The following is a 17,986-nucleotide window of genomic DNA, read 5'->3' as shown; positions in this document are numbered from 1 at the left end:
TGTGGAAGCAGCTTGCAGAGTGGGGCACAAAGGAGCATAGTCTTCTCCCTTGGACTGTGCCTCCGGGTGCCCTGAGACGGAGTGGTGGCAGCATTACCATTTCTGTGGCGTTTTGTTTTGTCAAAAAGTAAATGGCTGCTGGCCTCCGTTCCAGAAACCTGACCCACATGGAGGGTAAGGGCAGGTGAGGGAGGGGAGAGTGGCCGGAGCCCCTTTACTACAACATTGTTTCTAAATTTATTGTTTTGCATTGTTTTAATTGTCTGTTTTAACAATATTTGCACAGCAGTTTATAATAATAATAATGATGATGATAATAATGATAATATATAATAATAATAATTTATACCCCGCCCATCTGGCTGGGCTTCCCTAGCCACTCTGGGCGGCTTCCAAAAGAATATTAAAATACTGGATTGTTTCAAGAAGTGGCAGAGAGATATTTCTAGATTTGTCTGGTGTCAGCGTGCTTGTGTTGTTCACATGTGTTCCTTTGGTGGTGAGAGAGGTTGGGGTTGGCCTAGGGTGTGGTTATTCATTTGTGATTGGCTGTGGTGATCTTTGTTTTCGTGTGTGAGTGAGGTGGGTGGGTGTTTTGGATCAGGTTAGCCATATTGATTTGTATGCTGTTGGTGGATTATTGTCATTGCTCTGTTGGGCTGTGTATGTGATAAAGGGGAGCCATACCGGGGTGAAGGTGTCTTCTTCTGTTTGTCCCCGTGTCAGTTTCAGTTTATTAGTTAATTTTTCTAGTAGGGCTGTTTCCCATACTATTTGGTACCATTGGTCCATGCTTACTCCTGACAGGTCTCTCCAGTGTCTGGTTATGGTATTTCTGGCTGCTGAGAGCAGGTGGGTTATGAGTTCTTTGTGGTGTAAATGGGCATTGTTGTCTTGGAAGATGTTTAGTAGGGCCAATTCTGGGGTCATCTCTTTGCTCAGGTGCACCACAGGTTGCCAACTTCTCTCATTGTCCCCTTGGAACAAAGCTTCTCCTAATCCTATTTGACTGGCATTGGTTTGCATTTCAAAAGGAGGTTGCTGGTCAGGGGCTAGAATCACCCACAAACTTACAAGGGCTTGTGTTAACAACTCAGCGGCTTGCTTGAATTGGTGTAAGAGCCATTCCAGTACACACTGGATTTCTGCTCCCAGGGATTTGATGTTTCCCAAGCCCAATCTAAATCCGAAATCACTCACTTCTCCTTGAGCAAACTGACATTTATACATTTTAATGGTCAGGTTTGCATCTTGCAATTGGGCCAAAGCTCTCTGCACATGCTTAAGGTGTTCTGTCCATGACTTAGAAAAAAATTAACTCAACTTCTTCCAATCCCTCCCATCTCCCTCTGAGCATGGACAAAGGATTTTCTAGGAGCTTGCCAAAAGCTGGCTGGTCTGACACAAACTCTGGGCTCCTTGAGTAAATCTCAACCAAAATTCCTAACAGATTTCGAACACAGAGGTGGGGTAGGGGAAAGTAAGGGGAAATGTCTGTGCGTCTTATGGAGCGAAGCCAGCAAGAGCCGCTGCAGCCGACAAGCTCTGCGCAGCTCTCCCTTTAAAGCAAGAGCTGTGTAGAGTGTGTCTGCGGCTCTGGCTGGCTTTACAGGGACTGCCGTCTGTCCCTCCTTCCGGCTCATTGTAAAGCCAGCAAGAGCCGCGGCTGCTGAGCTGAGCCGGGGAGGAGGGAGGGAAGGGGATTCCGTTGGTCCCTCCCTCCTCCGTGGCTCCCTTTGAAGCAGCAAAGTGGGAGGGAAGCCGCTTACACCCGTGTAAGCAGCTCCTCTCCCACTTTCCTGCTTCAAAGCAGCCACGGAGGAGGGGACCCATGGATCCTCTTCGCTAGCAGCAAAGTGGGAGGGAAGCCGCTTACACTCGTGTAAGCAGCTCCTCTCCCACTTTCCTGCTTCAAAGCAGCCACGGACGAGGGAAGGAGGGGACCCATGGATCCTCTTCGCTGCTCGAGGCTGCAGCGGATTCCCTCCTCCCGGGCTTAATAATGTATATATGTCAAGGGCTTTGAGATGCATATAAAATCAGGCTCAGCATTATTAACTGGACTTAGATAAGCCATGGTTCCCCTTCCTTCCCTCCTCTGAGGCTCCCTTTAAAGCAGCAAAGCGGACAGGAGCCACCCGCTTTGCTGCTTTAAATAGTTGAGTCCAACATTTGATTCAGAATATTTTTTTTCATGTTTTCCTCCTCTAAAAACTCTCTGTCTTCTGTCTCCTCTGCCCAGGAGGACTCTCCCGTGTGAGGGTCTGGGGGCCCTGCTCCTTCCTGCCACTTACCACCTGGCCCAGGGCAGGGCCTGACGGGCCTCACTAGGACAGTTGCTGTTACTGCTGGAGGGGTGCAGAGTGCTTTTAAAATGTCTTTAAAATTCTCTTTTGAATTTTTTGTAGGTGGGGTGGGGTGGGATGGATGCTTATTGGTCCAACGCCTGACTACTTGGTTACGCTATACCTGATGAATTTCTGCCTGCAAGTCTGTGGAAGCAGCTTGCAGAGTGGGGCACAAAGGAGCATAGTCTTCTCCCTTGGACTGTGCCTCCGGGTGCCCTGAGACGGAGTGGTGGCAGCATTACCATTTCTGTGGCGTTTTGTTTTGTCAAAAAGTAAATGGCTGCTGGCCTCCGTTCCAGAAACCTGACCCACATGGAGGGTAAGGGCAGATGAGGGAGGGGAGAGTGGCCGGAGCCCCTTTACTACAACATTGTTTCTAAATTTATTGTTTTGCATTGTTTTAATTGTCTGTTTTAACAATATTTGCACAGCAGTTTATAATAATAATAATGATAATAATAATATATAATAATAATAATTTATACCCCGCCCATCTGGCTGGGCTTCCCTAGCCACTCTGGGCGGCTTCCAAAAGAATATTAAAATACTGGATTGTTTCAAGAAGTGGCAGAGAGATCTTTCTAGATTTGTCTGGTGTCAGCGTACTTGTGTTGTTCACTTGTGTTCCTTTGGTGGTGAGAGAGGTTGAGGTTGGCCTAGGGCAGTGTTTCCCAAACTTTTTTGGGCAACGGCACACCTGTTTACTGAAAAAAAATCTCACGGCACACCACCATTAAAGCCCCGCCCCGTGACGTCAGCGCGCAGCGTCACGCCGGGAGGGACGCACGAAAGTGAAAGTTTTTTCCCTCCCCCTTGCCGGGGAACCTCCAAGCTTTGGGGGTGGGAGGAGGCAGCAGAGCGAGGGACTGAGGGACGGCGGCAACTGAGGCGGCGGCGGCTGTTGTGGTGGTGGCGGCGATAGCGGGCGGAGGAGGGGGCGGCGGCGGGGCTTGAGGAGCCGTCGCCGGGAGTTGCTGCTGCTGTTGTTGCTGCTGCTGCCCGGACATGCCGGCCTCCTCCTCCTCCGCTGTCTCGCGCTCCTCCCTTTTGCACGCGCTGCCCCGCCGCTCGGCACCACCACCGCGGAGCCGCCCCCGGCTCGACGCGGATCCTCGCCGCCGCCGCCTCTCACCGCCCGACTCGCCCGCCTCCCTCCCACGGCACACCAGCCAATGTCTGACGGCACAGTAGTGTGCCGCGGAACACCGGTTGGGAAACACTGGCCTAGGGTGTGGTTATTCATTTGTGGTTGGCTGTGGTGGCCTTTGTTTTCGTGTGTGAGTGAGGTGGGTGGGTGTTTTGGATCAGGTTAGCCATATTGATTTGTATGCTGTTGGTGGATTATTGTCATTGCTCTGTTGGGCTGTGTATGTGATAAAGGGGAGCCATACCGGGGTGAAGGTGTCTTCTTCTGTTTGTCCCCGTGTCAGTTTCAGTTTATTAGTTAATTTTTCTAGTAGGGCTGTTTCCCATACTATTTGGTACCATTGGTCCATGCTTACTCCTGACAGGTCTCTCCAGTGTCTGGTCATGGTGTTTCTGGCTGCTGAAAGTAGGTGGGTTATGAGTTCTTTGTGGTGTAAATGGGCATTGTTGTCTTGGAAGATGTTTAGTAGGGCCAATTCTGGGGTCATGTCTTTGCTCAGGTGCACCACAGGTTGCCAACTTCTCTCATTGTCCCCTTGGAACAAAGCTTCTCCTAATCCTATTTGACTGGCATTGGTTTGCATTTCAAAAGGAGGTTGCTGGTCAGGGGCTAGAATCACCCACAAACTTACAAGGGCTTGTGTTAACAACTCAGCGGCTTGCTTGAATTGGTGTAAGAGCCATTCCAGTACACACTGGATTTCTGCTCGCAAGCCCAATCTAAATCCGAAATCACTCACTTCTCCTTGAGCAAACCGACATTTATACATTTTAACGGTCAGGTTTGCATCTTGCAATTGGGCCAAAGCTCTCTGCACATGCTTAAGGTGTTCTGGCCATGACTTAGAAAAAATTAACTCAACTTCTTCCAATCCCTCCCATCTCCCTCTGAGCATGGACAAAGGATTTTCTAGGAGCTTGCCAAAAGCTGGCTGGTCTGACACAAACTCTGGGCTCCTTGAGTAAATCTCAACCAAAATTCCTAACAGATTTCGAACACAGAGGTGGGGTAGGATGGAATCCCAATCAAACCTAAAAACACTTTTACTCATAACATAACCACACTGTTTCCTAGGACTAAAGTTCTGTAAAAGACCCACCAAATCCCATTTCTTCTCCACACAAACATTTGCATTACAAAACCTTTTTTGAAAAATAATAAACATATCGACTGGGTCTTTAAAGTCCTTGAGCTGTGGATAGAAAAACTCTTTTTCAGGCACAAAAGGGGTAAACTCTATTGTGCAAAGAGACTTTTCCGCAGTTTCTAAATGACCTAGGAGAGAGTGACCAAATCTCTGCTTTACTTCAAACGGGGCCAAATCTCCCACCATGGCAGAGGACTCAAAACTCTCCACAGCAGCTTGGCTGGGCTGAGCTTGCCCCCCTTTCTCTTCTTGCCTCTCAGCTTTTGGCTGACAGGACACGCTTGCATCTTTCACAGTCTGCGTCGCTAGGGGGGTCGCTGCAAGCTGCTGGAAAGGAACTGTAGATTTCAAAACCCCTTCCCCCAAAGTAAGGTTTGCACAAACTTGGGGTTCAGGGACTGGAACAAAGGGATCCCCCATAAAATCCTGGGAGGGAACTGAATCAATAGTTGCAGATTGGGGAATTAAATTTCCACCACTAGGATTACTCTTCCGAAAATCGGACTGGTTCAGCTGGGACAAAACTAAGTCTTTTGGCAGTCACAATATCAGAGTCTATGCTTTGAAAGGAAGGCACAACAATTCGATGAAGGTGAACACTGGGAGGTGTGCTAGATGCTGAGGTGGGCCAGTTAACACCAGGGGTGGCAGTACATATTAAGCCAACCCTCTTCCCAACCGATTTCTCAGGAACAGCAGTCACAGCAGTTCCAGTGGTTTGGGGAGTTATAGCATCAGGCGCCCAACCTTCACCCCTCCCATCCGGGATAAGGCTTCCCTCAGCCCTCAAACCTTGAGGTGTTGTTCCCCAGTTTCCCATCCCCTGTACCTGGGTGGGTAAGACCTTGATGGAAAAAAGTTCACCGCAAGTTGTTGTTGGTAAACCTTAAATCCCAAATCGTTCCCCACCAGGACAGGACTTTTGCACACTTCAGGATCATGTACTATAGTTAGGTGGTTTCCATAGTACCCCTTATACGATACTGGAACAATGGCAGTAGGTTGAAAAATCTCATTCACACCATAGGGGCTGTTACGGCTAAAATCTGGGTGCAGGGCTATTCTGCCACCCAGCTCGTCGGACTAAGTAAGTCCGCGGGTCCCTGCGGAAGAAAATGAGCTCAGCCGGACAGGAGCAAACTGCAGAAGATCCAAGTTTATTGCGCAACAGGTTCAAGGCGAGATTGAACAGCGAAAAAGGGGTGACATGAACTTTTGAAACTCCCTCCATGTCCCAGAATACAGTGCAAAATACATCCCAGTTACATCATGAATACATTAAGGAAAGGTTGGGTTACACAGATTACATCATGCATACATTAAGGAGAGGTTGGGTTACACAGATTACATCATGCATACATTAAGGAGAGGTTGGGTTACACCGGATTAACATATGGAGGAGGGAGGGGGGAATATGCAGAGCTGGAGATATGCACAGATTACATCATGCATACATTAAGGAGAGGTTGGGTTACACAGATTACATCATGCATACATTAAGGAGAGGTTGGGTTACACCGGATTAACATATGGAGGAGGGAGGGGGGAATATGCAGAGCTGGAGATATGCGCAGATAAGCGCTTCCTGAGAAGACAATGGTCCATGTATGCGTAGTCTGTCACCTGGCATTGCCCGGAGGAAAGGTTTGGCAGAGTGATTTTGACAGGATTAGGGTCTTGACCCCTTACTTGGGGCATTATGGAGGACAGGGGAGGGGTGATGGAGTCCTAGAGAAATTGAGCAAATATTTGTAGTGAAGAAGACATGCCCCCCCCCCTTTCCGTAACAGGGCTAATCTTTAAGGGTTTAGCCTGCATCTGTATGGGCAAAACCAAATCTCTGGGCACACTGGTAATGTCAGACCCAGTGTCTCGGAAAGAGTTCACAGCAATTCCGTTGATCTCAATGGGGGCTGTAAACTTTGAATTAGCCCACTTCACATCAGGCACACTTGGAGCAGCACCAGGACTCACAGGTCCCACAATAACTGCACTTGAAGTGGCTACAGCTGGTTTGGAAGCTATAGCGTCAGGAGCTGCCCCACCCTTCCCCTCTAGGCTTTCCCTAGTTCCTGATTTTTGCTGTTCCGCTTCCCAATCTTCCTCCGGTTGCTGGATCATGCGCACCGCAGGAGTCGAAGTCAAAACTGGAGGCTTCTTTTCATTTAATTGGGGGCAAACTGCTTTTATATACCCCGGTTTCTGTGGCACCCTTTGGTGCCTTGAATGATGGTCAAGGGTGCCGTGAGTAACACTGGCCTCTGTCCCTCTTTCTCCCCCCCCCCATCCCTTCTGGCATCTCTGCCTCCCAAAGGCTTGTGCAGCTGTTTGTTGCAGCACCCCTGGCTACAAGCTCCCCAGGCGAACGGTGCCTCTGGAGCTGGCCAGGGGGTGCTTCCCAGGCCCCTGTGGGGCAGCGTGAGGAGGCAGCTCTCTTTAGGGAAGGGGCGACACCTGCGGCTGTCCAGAGGACTCCGAAGGAGAGGGGAGAGGAGAAGAGGGAACACTCCACAAGGAAAGGAGTCAGAAAAAGGACGAGAGGCTGCCAGCTCTACTGGCAAGGGGTGACGTAGCTGGGCTCCTGAGCCTCACAGAAAGAATGTAGTTGGTCAAGGGAGCCGTGGACTCAAGAAAGTCCAAAACCTCTGGGCTAAGGGAAACCCAGCCAGATTGGGGGGGGGGGGTATAAAAAGTAAGTTATTATTATAATTATTGGCATTTTCTCAAGTCTTTAAAAGTTGTTACACACACTTGTCTTGGCTCCTCACCTCCATGCAACACATAAGGTGAGAAACTCTGTCGCAACAGTAAAATTAAGATCTGCCTTGCTTTGACTGGTTCCTGCCGCCGCTCATTTTTCTCTGACCGATCATGGATTTAGCCCCAAGCCCAAGAAACCAGTAACTGAAAGGAGGTGGTTCATGGGAATTGAAGAGTATGCTTTCTGCATACGACACACCCACTGCCAAGCACCTCCATCTCACCTGCCCCCAACCCCATACCACCCTCTCTCCTAAAACCCCAGTCTGTCACTGAGTCCTTCCCAGCAATAGAATTAGCTGTTCTGGAAGATTCCTAAAATGTTATTAATCCAGAGTTCAGAGTTCAGAATTCAAAGGTCCCAAATATAAAATAAACGTTCATAAATGTACACGGCAAACACATAAGTAAGTACAGGGGTTCAATCCTGTCAGCTTCTTTAGGAGACAACAAGATTCTGCAAAGCAGGATACAAATAATAGAAAAAGTATTAAACTGTACATTTCAAAGAATATATATATCTATCACCCTAGTGTTGCATGGCATTAACGTTTTCTAACCACTAGGCCACACGGACTCTCCTAGAACCTTGGCCCTGAGGCCGGGAATTCCAGGTTCCCAACTGCCGTTGCCTAGCAACGGAGCTTGGGACCGTTTGAGGTTCCTCAGTTCCTCAGCATCCTGAGGTGGGCAGAGGTGTGCCAACCTGTTGCGACAGAGTTTCTCACGTTGCACGGAGGTGAGGAGCCAGGACAAGTTTAAAGACTTGAGTATAGCGTCACGAAGAGTCGGACACGACTAGACAGCAACAACAAATGGAGGTAAGTCTAGGTTGCCATGGCCAGGGGACCTAACCCTGGAACCTACTTGTATGAACTTTATTATGGTCACAGACCAGGATAAAAAAAAAAGAAAGAGCATATAAATAAAGTAGCAGTTAGGATTTATTTATTTTTAACCGATAACTGTTAGAGCAAATGAGGACAAAGAAACAGGCATAGGATAAAACTGTTTAATGGTCACTTTAAAATGTGAAGGTTCATTGTTGCTTCACAAGTTGTGTATGTCTTTAAGGGCCAGGGCAAGTAACGAAACCCACTCTTACAGCTGTGAAACATAGCAGGTTCTGCTGAGTTGTGTTAATCAAGCTGTGTCAGCAATTGGGTATAGTACCGTATTTTTCGCTCCATTGGACGCACTTTCCCCCCCTTAAAAAGTAAGGGGAAATGTCTGGGCGTCTTATGGAGCGAAGCCAGCAAGAGCCGCTGCTGCCGACAAGCTCTGCGCAGCTCTCCCTTTAAAGCAAGAGCTGTGTAGAGTGTGTCTGCGGCTCTGGCTGGCTTTACAGGGACTGCCGTCTGTCCCTCCTTCCGGCTCATTGTAAAGCCAGCAAGAGCCGCGGCTGCTGAGCTGAGGCGGGGAGGAGGGAGGGAAGGGGATTCCGTGGGTCCCTCCCTCCTCCGTGGCTCGCTTTGAAGCAGCAAAGTGGGAGGGAAGCCGCTTACACCCGTGTAAGCAGCTCCTCTCCCACTTTCCTGCTTCAAAGCAGCCACGGAGGAGGGAAGGAGGGGACCCATGGATCCTCTTCGCTAGCAGCAAAGTGGGAGGGAAGCCGCTTACACCCGTGTAAGCAGCTCCTCTCCCACTTTCCTGCTTCAAAGCAGCCACGGACGAGGGAAGGAGGGGACCCATGGATCCTCTTCGCTGCTCGAGGCTGCAGCGGATTCCCTCCTCCCGGGCTTAATAATGTATATATGTCAAGGGCTTTGAGATGCATATAAAATCAGGCTCAGCATTATTAACTGGACTTAGATAAGCCATGGTTCCCCTTCCTTCCCTCCTCTGAGGCTCGCTTTAAAGCAGCAAAGCGGACAGGAGCCACCCGCTTTGCTGCTTTAAATAGTTGAGTCCAACATTTGATTCAGAATATTTTTTTTCATGTTTTCCTCCTCTAAAAACTCTCTGTCTTCTGTCTCCTCTGCCCAGGAGGACTCTCCCGTGTGAGTGCCTGGGGGCCCTGCTCCTTCCTGCCACTTACCACCTGGCCCAGGGCAGGGCCAGACGGGCCTCACTAGGACAGTTGCTGTTACTGCTGGAGGGGTGCAGAGTGCTTTTAAAATGTCTTTAAAATTCTCTTTTGAATTTTTTGTAGGTGGGGTGGGGTGGGATGGATGCTTATTGGTCCAACGCCTGACTACTTGGTTACGCTATACCTGATGAATTTCTGCCTGCAAGTCTGTGGAAGCAGCTTGCAGAGTGGGGCACAAAGGAGCATAGTCTTCTCCCTTGGACTGTGCCTCCGGGTGCCCTGAGACGGAGTGGTGGCAGCATTACCATTTCTGTGGCGTTTTGTTTTGTCAAAAAGTAAATGGCTGCTGGCCTCCGTTCCAGAAACCTGACCCACATGGAGGGTAAGGGCAGATGAGGGAGGGGAGAGTGGCCGGAGCCCCTTTACTACAACATTGTTTCTAAATTTATTGTTTTGCATTGTTTTAATTGTCTGTTTTAACAATATTTGCACAGCAGTTTATAATAATAATAATGATGATGATAATAATGATAATATATAATAATAATAATTTATACCCCGCCCATCTGGCTGGGCTTCCCTAGCCACTCTGGGCGGCTTCCAAAAGAATATTAAAATACTGGATTGTTTCAAGAAGTGGCAGAGAGATATTTCTAGATTTGTCTGGTGTCAGCGTGCTTGTGTTGTTCACATGTGTTCCTTTGGTGGTGAGAGAGGTTGGGGTTGGCCTAGGGTGTGGTTATTCATTTGTGATTGGCTGTGGTGATCTTTGTTTTCGTGTGTGAGTGAGGTGGGTGGGTGTTTTGGATCAGGTTAGCCATATTGATTTGTATGCTGTTGGTGGATTATTGTCATTGCTCTGTTGGGCTGTGTATGTGATAAAGGGGAGCCATACCGGGGTGAAGGTGTCTTCTTCTGTTTGTCCCCGTGTCAGTTTCAGTTTATTAGTTAATTTTTCTAGTAGGGCTGTTTCCCATACTATTTGGTACCATTGGTCCATGCTTACTCCTGACAGGTCTCTCCAGTGTCTGGTTATGGTATTTCTGGCTGCTGAGAGCAGGTGGGTTATGAGTTCTTTGTGGTGTAAATGGGCATTGTTGTCTTGGAAGATGTTTAGTAGGGCCAATTCTGGGGTCATCTCTTTGCTCAGGTGCACCACAGGTTGCCAACTTCTCTCATTGTCCCCTTGGAACAAAGCTTCTCCTAATCCTATTTGACTGGCATTGGTTTGCATTTCAAAAGGAGGTTGCTGGTCAGGGGCTAGAATCACCCACAAACTTACAAGGGCTTGTGTTAACAACTCAGCGGCTTGCTTGAATTGGTGTAAGAGCCATTCCAGTACACACTGGATTTCTGCTCCCAGGGATTTGATGTTTCCCAAGCCCAATCTAAATCCGAAATCACTCACTTCTCCTTGAGCAAACTGACATTTATACATTTTAATGGTCAGGTTTGCATCTTGCAATTGGGCCAAAGCTCTCTGCACATGCTTAAGGTGTTCTGTCCATGACTTAGAAAAAAATTAACTCAACTTCTTCCAATCCCTCCCATCTCCCTCTGAGCATGGACAAAGGATTTTCTAGGAGCTTGCCAAAAGCTGGCTGGTCTGACACAAACTCTGGGCTCCTTGAGTAAATCTCAACCAAAATTCCTAACAGATTTCGAACACAGAGGTGGGGTAGGGGAAAGTAAGGGGAAATGTCTGTGCGTCTTATGGAGCGAAGCCAGCAAGAGCCGCTGCAGCCGACAAGCTCTGCGCAGCTCTCCCTTTAAAGCAAGAGCTGTGTAGAGTGTGTCTGCGGCTCTGGCTGGCTTTACAGGGACTGCCGTCTGTCCCTCCTTCCGGCTCATTGTAAAGCCAGCAAGAGCCGCGGCTGCTGAGCTGAGCCGGGGAGGAGGGAGGGAAGGGGATTCCGTTGGTCCCTCCCTCCTCCGTGGCTCCCTTTGAAGCAGCAAAGTGGGAGGGAAGCCGCTTACACCCGTGTAAGCAGCTCCTCTCCCACTTTCCTGCTTCAAAGCAGCCACGGAGGAGGGGACCCATGGATCCTCTTCGCTAGCAGCAAAGTGGGAGGGAAGCCGCTTACACTCGTGTAAGCAGCTCCTCTCCCACTTTCCTGCTTCAAAGCAGCCACGGACGAGGGAAGGAGGGGACCCATGGATCCTCTTCGCTGCTCGAGGCTGCAGCGGATTCCCTCCTCCCGGGCTTAATAATGTATATATGTCAAGGGCTTTGAGATGCATATAAAATCAGGCTCAGCATTATTAACTGGACTTAGATAAGCCATGGTTCCCCTTCCTTCCCTCCTCTGAGGCTCCCTTTAAAGCAGCAAAGCGGACAGGAGCCACCCGCTTTGCTGCTTTAAATAGTTGAGTCCAACATTTGATTCAGAATATTTTTTTTCATGTTTTCCTCCTCTAAAAACTCTCTGTCTTCTGTCTCCTCTGCCCAGGAGGACTCTCCCGTGTGAGTGCCTGGGGGCCCTGCTCCTTCCTGCCACTTACCACCTGGCCCAGGGCAGGGCCAGACGGGCCTCACTAGGACAGTTGCTGTTACTGCTGGAGGGGTGCAGAGTGCTTTTAAAATGTCTTTAAAATTCTCTTTTGAATTTTTTGTAGGTGGGGTGGGGTGGGATGGATGCTTATTGGTCCAACGCCTGACTACTTGGTTACGCTATACCTGATGAATTTCTGCCTGCAAGTCTGTGGAAGCAGCTTGCAGAGTGGGGCACAAAGGAGCATAGTCTTCTCCCTTGGACTGTGCCTCCGGGTGCCCTGAGACGGAGTGGTGGCAGCATTACCATTTCTGTGGCGTTTTGTTTTGTCAAAAAGTAAATGGCTGCTGGCCTCCGTTCCAGAAACCTGACCCACATGGAGGGTAAGGGCAGATGAGGGAGGGGAGAGTGGCCGGAGCCCCTTTACTACAATCGTGGCCCAAAAACGTGGTTTCGAAGCACGGATCCTCATGGATCCTCACGCTTTTTGCATTAGGCCACACCTAAATCACTGTCAAATCACACATCATGGCCAGGGGCACAGCATCCACCACAAAAAACTGAGATCTACGGCTTCCTGGCCACTTCATGGCCCAAAAACGTGGTTCTGAACCACGGATCCTCATGGATCTTCACGCTTTTTACATTGGGGCACCCCAAACTCACTGTCAAATCACACATCATGGCCAGGGGCACAGCCTGCAACACAAAAAATTGAGATCCATGGCTTCCTGGCCATACCGTGGCCCAAAAACGTGGTTTCAAAGCACGGATCCTCATGGATCCTCACACTTTTTGCATTGGGCCACCCCTAAATCACTGTCAAATCACACATCATGTCCAGCGGCACAGCCTGCACCACAAAAATCATGGATCCATGGCTTCCTGGCCACTCCGTGGCCCAAAAATGTGGTTTTGAAGCACGGATCCTCATGGATCCTCACACTTTTTGCACTAGATCAGCCCAAAGTCACCGTCAAATCACACATCAATGTCCAGGAGCACAGCCTGCACAACAAAAATCACGGATCAATGGCTTCCTGGCGACACCGTAGCCCAAAAACGTGGTTTTGAAGCACGGATCCTCATGGATCCTCACACTTTTTGCACTAGATCAGCCCAAATTCACCGTCATATCACACATCATGGCGAGGGGCACAGCCTGCACCACAAAAAACTGAGATCCACGGTTTCCTGGCTACACCATGGCCCAAAAACGTGGTTTCGAAGCACGGATCCTCATGGATCCTCACGCTTTTTGCATTGGGCCAAACCAAACTCACTGTCAAATCACATATCATGTCCAGGGGCACAGCCTGCACCACAAAAAACTAGTATCCACGGCTTCCTAGTCATACCACAGCTCAAAAATGTGGTTTTGAAGCATGGATCCTCATGGATCCCAACACCTTTCGCCTTGGGCCAGCCTAAACTCACCATCAAATCACACATCGTAGCCAGGGGCACAGCCTGCACCACAAAAAACTCGGATCCACGGCCTCCTGGCAACTCCATAGCCCAAAAACGTGGTTTTGAAGCACGGATCCTCATGGATCCTCACGCTTTTTGCATTGGGCCAACCCAAAGTCACTGTCAAATCACACATCAATGTCCAGGGGCACAGCCTGCACCACAAAAATCACGGATCCATGGCTTCCTGGCGACATCGTAGCCCAAAAACGTGGTTTTGAAGCACGGATCCTCATGGATCCTCACGCTTTTTGCATTGGGCCAACCCAAAGTCACTGTCAAATCACACATCAATGTCCAGGGGCACAGCCTGCACCACAAAAATCACGGATCCATGGCTTCCTGGCGACATCGTAGCCCAAAAACGTGGTTTTGAAGCACAGATCCTCATGGATCCTCACACTTTTTGCACTGGGCCACCCCTAAATCACTGTCAAATCACACTTCATGCCATGGGGCACAGCTTGCATCGCAAAAAATTCGGATCCACGAGTTCCTGGCCATACCGTGGCCCAAAAACGTGGTTTCAAAGCATGGATCCTCATGGATCCTCACACATTTTCCAGTGGGCCAACCCAAACTCACCGTCAAATCACACATCAATGTCCAGGGGCACAGCCTGCACCACAAAAATCACGGATCCATGGCTTCCTGGCGACACCGTAGCCCAAAAACGTGGTTTTGAAGCATGGATCCTCATGGATCCTCACACTTTTTGCACTAGATCAGCCCAAACTCACCGTCAAATCACACATCATGCCCAGGGGCATAGCTTGCACCGCAAAAAACTCGGATCCATGGGTTCCTGGTCATACCATGGCCCAAAAACGTGCTTTTGAAGCACGGATCCTCATGGATCATCACGCTTTTTGCATTGGGCCAATCCAAACTCACCGTCAAATCACACATCATGGCCATGGGCACAGCCTGCACCACAAAAAAACTCGGATCCACGGCTTCCTGGCCACTCCATGGCCCCAAAACATGGTTTTGAAGCACGGGTCCTCATGGATCATCACACTTTTTGCATTGGGGAACCCCAAATTCGCCCTTTGTTCAAGTATCTTTTTTCAAAAATAACCACAGATCTGACCACAAACATCATGGATCTATTGCTTCATGGCCCTGGCCAGATGCTACCCTGGATATATTGGCCAATTTTATGGTGGGTGTGCTGTGATGGAGGAAACGGAGTCGGCTGAATCTCTATCCATTAAAGATGGGCGCCCAATGGCTGGGCCAGAATGATTTCAGTTCCGTTTCCCAGCTCCCAGCTCTTCACCTGTAGCTGCCATCAGGAGTCCCTTTGTGATCCTGGATGCTTCTGTCTCTATGGAGGCATTGGTCACAAATGTAGCCAAACTGGAATTTTTGAATCTATGTCAGGTTAGGCAATCGGTACCAAAGTTGGAAACAGAACTGTTAGATCCCAAAACTAAGATACTTTCAAGAATGTATAACTTGCTGTTAAAATGGAATACTCAGGATGAAACGGTTAAATCTGCTATGATTAAATGGGCACAAGATGTTGGACATAACATTATGTTTGCTGACTGGGAACAGTTGTGGACCACAGGTATGAAATTTACGGCATGTAATGCCTTAAGAGAGAATATTAGGAAAATGATATACAGGTGGTACATGACACCAGTCAAGCTTGCAAAAATCTATCATTTGCCCGATAACAAATGTTGGAAATGTAAAGAAACTGAAGGTACATTCTTTCACCTTTGGTGGACGTGCCCAAAGATTAAGGCTTTCTGGGAGATGATATATAATGAAATGAAAAAGGTATTTAAATATACCTTCCTGAAGAAACCAGAGGCCTTTCTCCTGGGCATGGTCAACCAATGGGTGCCAAAGAAGGATAGAACTTTCTTTATGTATGCCACGGCAGCAGCAAGAATACTTATTGCAAAGTATTGGAAGACAGGATCTACCTACCCTGGAAGAATGGCAGATGAAGGTGATGGACTATATGGAACTGGCGGAAATGACCAGCAGAATCCGAGACCAGGGAGAAGAGTCGGTGGAAGAAGACTGGAAGAAATTTAAAGACTATTTGCAGAAATACTGTAAAATAAATGAATGTTAAGATGATGTTGGAGTGAAAATACGCGGTATTGGTAAAAAGATTAATAAGAATATGTAAATACGGATTGATAATGTTGGAAATACATAATTATAATAGGTTAAGATATTGAGTAAAGATAAATGATAGAGGGTAAGGATTTGCTGAAATGATTTTTAAACGGGAATACAAAAAGGGGAGGTGTGAGGAGGTCAAGGAAATAAGGAAATGAGCTGAAAGATATTGAAAAATGGATTTATTTTTTAATCTTCCTTTTCTTCTTTCTTTCTAGTTATTAGTTTTTTTCTTTTATATTCCCTTTTTCTATGTGTGTTTTTTGAGTTAATTTTTGTTTTAAAATTTATTTATTCTGTAAACTTATGATTTCTGTAAATTTTATTTTGTAAACTTATGTTTTGTGTAAAACCTCAATAAATATTTCTTTAAAAAAAATAATAGCATCAGGGCACAGTCCTTCAATGGCTGCGCTCGTTTCTCTCTGGTCGGGGACAGAGGGTGGCGCTTGGGGGGGAATTGTCATCGTGCCACTCCTTGGTGTGTGGAGTGCCACAGGGTGCGATTCTCTCCCCGATGCTTTTTAACATCTTTATGCGTCCCTTCGCCCAGCTTGTCCGGAGTTTTGGGCTGGGTTGCCATCAGTATGCCGATGACACCCAACTCTATCTGTTGATGGATGGCCATCCTGACTCGGCCCCAGACACACTGACCAGATGTCTGGAAGCTGTGGCTGGATAGTTACATGGGAGCCGGTTGAAGTTAAATCCTTCGAAGACAGAGGTCCTCTGGCTGGGACGGGGCGATATGGGATTGAGGGGGCAACTCCCATCTCTTGCGGGGGTGCAATTAGTGCCAGCATCGTCCGTTAAGAGTTTGGGTATAATCTTTGATACCTCCTTCTCTATGGAGGCGCAGATTACAGCTATAACAAAGGCGGCATTTTTTCTTCTCCGCCAAGCTAAGCAGTTGGCTCCTTATCTCTCTCACCCTGACCTAGCCACTGTGATCCACACGACGGTCGCCTCCAGACTGGATTATTGTAACTCGCTCTACGTGGGGCTGCCCTTGAGACTGACCCAGAAACTCCAGCGGGTGCAGAATGTCGCGGCGAGACTCCTTATGGGGTCTTTGCTGCGAGATCATATTCATCCGGTACTATACCAGCTGCACTGGCTCCCGGTGGAGTACAGGATCAGGTTTAAGGTGCTGATTTTAACCTTTAAAGCCCTATACGGCCTAGGACCCTTGTGCCCAAGGGACCGCCTCTCCTGGTATGTCCCACAGAGAAATTTACGGTCTGCAAATAAAAACATCCTGAAGATCCCAGGCCACAGAGAGGTTAGGCTGGCCTCAACTAGAGCCAGGGCTTTCTCGGCTGTGGCCCCGATCTGGTGGAACGCTCTGTCACAAGAGACTAGGGCCCTGCAGGACCTGACATCTTTCCGCAGGGCCTGCAAGACAGAGCTGTTCCACCAGGCCTTTGGTCAGGGCGCAGCCTGACCCCCTCCTCTGGCAATCTGCACAGAATTTTGCTTAATGGTTGCCATCAATTTGATTTTAATTAATGTTATAATGAATGTTTTTAGAATGTTGGATTATTCTGTTTGTTGTTAGCCGCCCTGAGCCCAGCTTTGGCTGGGGAGGGCAGGATATAAATAAAAATTTTTTATTATTATTATTATTGAGTTCTTCAAAGCCACACACACCTTCAGCTGAAAGCCAAAGTTCAAAGTTCTGGGCCATTTTCGCAGAAAACACAGCAATGCTGTCTGAGGGACCAGACTTATCCCCCTTTCAGAAAGCCCTCCGATAGTTCTCAGGATGAAGTCCATGCCTTTGCATAACTAATTTTTTATTTTTTTTTTTTATAAATTTTTTATTAAAGTTTTGAAATTTTTATAACAACAAAACAAAACAATACAGTAATACAAACAAACAAAAAATAATTTCTGGAACAAGTATAATTTCAACCCTTATTTTCTTATAACTTACTTCCCCGACTTCCTCATACCTCCCCTTTCTGTATTCCAATTTCTAATTTATTATTCAGCAAATCCTTTCCCTTGTTTTTCATTTAATTTTTAACCTTTCTTTTCTTTTTTTACTTATCCATTACAGCTGGAAACCACATATTTTCTAAACCAACGACACTCTTACATTCATTAATTTTACAATATTTCTTAAGATAGTCCTTGAATTTCTTCCAATCTTCTTCCGCTGTCTCTCTTCCCTGGTCTTGGATTCTGCCAGTCATCTCTGCCAGTCCCATATAGTCTATCACCTTCATCTGCCATTCTTCCAAGGTGGGTAGGTCTTGTGTCTTCCAATACTTTGTGATGAGTATTCTTGCTGCTGTTGTGGCATACATAAAGAAAGTTCTATCCTTCTTTGGCACCAATTGGCCGACAATACCCAAGAGAAAGGCCTCTGGTTTCTTCAGAAAGGTATATTTAAATACCTTTTTCAATTCATTATATATCATTTCCCAGAACGCCTTAATCTTT

This window comes from Podarcis muralis, chromosome 7 (assembly GCF_964188315.1).
Source record: "Podarcis muralis chromosome 7, rPodMur119.hap1.1, whole genome shotgun sequence".
Lineage (NCBI taxonomy): Eukaryota > Metazoa > Chordata > Lepidosauria > Squamata > Lacertidae > Podarcis > Podarcis muralis.
Note: the sequence above shows the minus strand (reverse complement) of the source record.